This window comes from Botryllus schlosseri, chromosome 5 (assembly GCF_051294905.1).
Source record: "Botryllus schlosseri isolate E-star chromosome 5, Bs_hap1, whole genome shotgun sequence".
NCBI classification, from domain to species: Eukaryota; Metazoa; Chordata; class Ascidiacea; order Stolidobranchia; family Styelidae; genus Botryllus; species Botryllus schlosseri.
This window is the reverse complement of record NC_137240.1, coordinates 389,675-394,308: the sequence shown is the minus strand read 5'-3', so window position 1 is coordinate 394,308 and position 4,634 is coordinate 389,675. Positions and strand designations below refer to the sequence as shown.

At 49.5% G+C, this 4,634-nt stretch overlaps 1 protein-coding gene across 1 annotated transcript in view; it reads left to right on the top strand.

The window, feature by feature from the left end:
• Positions 1-4,634, top strand: part of LOC145438504 (plasminogen receptor (KT)-like) — a 72,764-nt gene that overhangs the window by 2,390 nt on the left and 65,740 nt on the right. The gene's annotated exons all lie outside the window — the stretch shown is intronic.

Here is a 4,634-nt window from a genome sequence, read left to right as displayed (position 1 = left end):
GTCAAGTCAAACAAGGGCGGTTTACGAATTACGGTCAGATTCGGATCTGTGCTAGAACAGACAGCGTCGTGTTAATGTATTACTTTAGTAGCCTAAACATCACTCATCAGGAGTTCATGAAATAACAACTGACCTGACGTGGCTCTAGTTAGTGATGTTAGAGTTAGGAAAACTTGAGTTTAGTTATCCTTGTATTGTAGCAGGATGGCACCGCACATTACACGGCTACTCTTAAACCTCGTAACGAATGCATACTCGCTACAGGGTTGGTTCGATTGGTTTGAAATAAGGACAAATATGTTAGAAATGAGGTGAGTCTCATGTCAGAAATGAGGATAGTCATGTCAGAAATGAGGATAGTCATGTCAGAAATAAGGATAGTCGCTATATTCACTATAAAGTCAGTTACAGTACCAGGCACGACTTTCTAGTGCTGCTAACCCAGTCCGAACACATCCCAGACATGATGTCCAAACACGCCCCAGACACGATGTCCGGGTATCAACACAGGCCGAACACGCCCAAGACACCATGTCCGAATGGCAACACAGGCCGAAAACACCCCAGACATGATGTCTGAACACGCCCCAGATACGATGTCCGGGTATCAACACGGGCCGAACACGCCCAAAAGACACCATGTCCGAATGGCAACACGGACCGAACACGCCCCAGACACGATGTCCGAGTGTCAACTCAGATCCGAAAACAACCCAGACACCATGCTTGAATGGCCGAACATGTCCCAGACACGATGTCCGATTGGCAGCACAGGCCGAACACACCACAGACATGATGTCCAAACACGCCCCAGATACGATGTCCGGGTATCAACACAGGCCGAACACGCCCTAGACATCATGTGTGAATAGCAGCAGGCCGAACACCCCCCCCCCCCCAGACATGATGTCCGAACACGCCCCAGATACGTTGTCCGGGTATCAACACGGCCGAACACACCCAAGACACCATGTCCGAATGGCAGCTCAGATCCGAAAACAACCCAGACACCATGCTTGAATGGCCGAACATGCCCCAGACACGATGTCCGATTGGCAGCACAGGCCGAACACACCACAGACATGATGTCCAAACACGCCCCAGACACGATGTCCGGGTATCAACACAGGCCGAACACGCCCAAGACACCATGTCCGAATGGCAACACAGGCCGAAAACACCCAAAACATGATGTCTGAACACGCCCCAGATACGATGTCCGGGTATCAACACGGGCCGAACACGCCCAAAAGACACCATGTCCGAATGGCAACACGGACCGAACACGCCCCAGACACGATGTCCGAGTGTCAACTCAGATCCGAAAACAACCCAGACACCATGCTTGAATGGCCGAACATGTCCCAGACACGATGTCCGATTGGCAGCACAGGCCGAACACACCACAGACATGATGTCCAAACACGCCCCAGATACGATGTCCGGGTATCAACACAGGCCGAACACGCCCTAGACATCATGTGTGAATGGCAGTACAGGCCGAACACCCCCCCCCCAGACATGATGTCCGAACACGCCCCAGATACGTTGTCCGGGTATCAACACGGCCGAACACACCCAAGACACCATGTCCGAATGGCAGCACAGGCCGAACACACCCCAGACATAATGTGTGAATGGCATCATAGGCCGCAGACACAATGTCCGAACACAGCCGAGACACCATGTTTGAATGGCCGAACATGCCCCAGACACGATGTCCGATTGGCAGCACAGGCCGAACACACCCCAGACATGATGTCCAAACACGCCCCAGATACGATGCCCGGGTATCAACACAGGCCGAACACGCCCAAGACACCATGTCCGAATGGCAACACAGGCCGATAACACCCCAGACATGATGTCCAAATACGCCCCAGATACGAAGTCCGGGTATCAACACGGGCCGAACACGCCCAAGACACCATGTCCGAATAGCAACACAGGCCGAACACACCCCAGACACGATGTCCAAGTATCAACACAGGCCGAACACGCCCAAGACACCATGTCCGAATGGCAACACGGACCGAACACGCCCCAGACACGATGTCCGAGTGTCAACGTCAACTCAGATCCGAAAACAACCCAGACACCATGCTTGAATGGCCGAGCATGCCCCAGACACGATGTCCGATTGGCAGCACAGGCCGAACACAACCCATACATGGTGTCGGAACGCCCCAGACACGATGTGCTATTGGCAACACAGTCCCAACACCCCCCAGACACGATGTTAATAAGGTTGGTCGTGTTTGAAATAAGGTCAGTCTAGTGTTTGAAATAAGGATAGTCATGTTAGAAATAAGGATAGCCATGTTTGATATAGGGATAGTCATGTTTGAAATAAGGATAGTCTCATGTTTGGAATGAGGATAGTCATGTCAGAAATGAGGATAGTCATGTCAGAAATAAGGATAGTCGCTATATTCACTATAAAGTCAGTTACAGTACCAGGCACGACTTTCTAGTGCTGCTAACCCAGTCCGAACACATCCCAGACATGATGTCCGAACACGCCCCAGATACGATGTCCGGGTATCAATACAGGCCGAACACGCCCGAGACATCATGTCCGAATGGCATCACAGGCCGAACACACCCCAGACATAATGTGTGAATGGCATCATAGGCCGACCACATCCCAGACATGATGTCCGAACACGCCCCAGATACGATGTCCGGGTATCAACACGGGCCGAACACGCCCGAGACATCATGTCCGAATGGCATCACAGGCCGAACACACCCCAGACATAATGTGTGAATGGCATCATAGGCCGACCACATCCCAGACATGATGTCCGAAGTCGCCGCAGACACAATGTCCGAACACAGCCGAGACACCATGTTTGAATGGCCGAACATGCCCCAGACACGATGTCCGATTGGCAGCACAGGCCGAACACACCCCAGACATGATGTCCGAACTCGCCGCAGACACGATGTCTGAGTGTCAACTCAGGCCGACACGCCCCAGATATAATGTCTGAATGGCATCATAGGCCGAACACGCCCCAATAACTTCGCTATCTCGTGTCGCAAATTTATAAGGTTGAACTTACTTAATACAGCCATAATGCACATTTTACCTCATTTTGACGTGTCGCAAGCAATAAAGCACAAGTATGTTTTGGAATGTAATCAAATGTATTGCAAACAAGAATATTCATGAATGCTAGCTAGGAGAAATCTCAAGATCATGCGTTGTCATGCAAATATTTGTGTAGTCCAGTGGTTCCCAACGTGGGCGATATCGCCCCCCGGGGGGCGATTTGTCGGTCCAGGGGGGCGAAAATAGCCAAGGGGGCGATAGGGGGGCGAAAACGGACGAAGGGGGCGATAGGGGGCGATGGCGCGTTGAAATGGCTATATTGGCGTCCATGACCGTAACTGCCACACCCAAACCCCAATTGGGATGGGGGCCCGAGATCGAAGGAGGCCCACAATTCTTTCGTGAATTAACAATAATTATTGTGGAAATTTAGGCAACTTTTTCAAAAAAATTCCGCGCTGCGCGCCTTTTCTTGGTCTCATATTTCTTACTTATTGGATACCCTTCCTCCAAGAAATAATATGCATGAGTTATATAAATGGGCATCTCTGCATCAGTCACACCATGTCGCACCAAGAGATATGTATAGTCTCAGGCCATGTAACATGCGACTCCGAGAAGTGGGCCAGAACGCGAAAACCTTAGGGAAAAGGCCTGCCTTTATGCTGACCGACTTCGATATATATACGATAGACATATATATTTAATTGTATATATGCGCCTAAATGGCTGGCGCCAAATGTTCCTGTCCTGGCAATCAGAACCCCACAAAATTATGCCATCTCGCAGAGAAAAATTAATTGCCTGTGCAGACATACCAATTTCAACTCGTGTGAATCTTTTAGTTTAGTACGTATGGGCGATTTGAATATCTTTTGGCATAGCAGACAGGCCACAAAATGTCATTACGTAACGAAGTCATTATACCCACGGGTTCGCCCGAATATGTTAAATTATTATTTACGGGCCCTACATTTTCCAAGACACCTAACTCAGCTTTACCGGTAAATCTGAATACATGAGCAGAGAGAGGATAAGAAATTGATAGAAATATATATGCAATTCCCGATCATATTGACCGATTCAATCATACCGATGGAAATTTTTCGCGCTTCGCACGAATTAAGCCGACTAACTAATGAGTCCAACAATTTGTGCTGAGAAGTAGCGGTGAAGAGGTATCGGGGGAGTTGGGTATGAGGGGTGCAGAAGTTTGCTTTATCGCCCTATGGAGGGGGGTCAAGACCAACGTATTGGGGGCTGACGAAGTGCTGTTATGGTCCTTTTGGAATCAAGTCGGAGAAATCACCTTTTTTGTTACTCAGCTCACCAAAATTTAGCTGGGAAAGTGAAATTTCGCGGTCGAGCCGAAAAGTTGACCTTTTTTCTTAGTCAACTCGCCGGTGATTTCAGTCTGTATGCCCATTCTTCGGTTCCCCATATTTGGGGGGCGATGATCGGCGTGGAGTTTGAAAAGGGGGCGATGAGCCAAAAAAGGTTGGGAACCACTGGTGTAGTCTGTAGGAGTCGACACCATGCGAGTGCGTTCAACGCTTCCATTTGAAGTATTTCATCA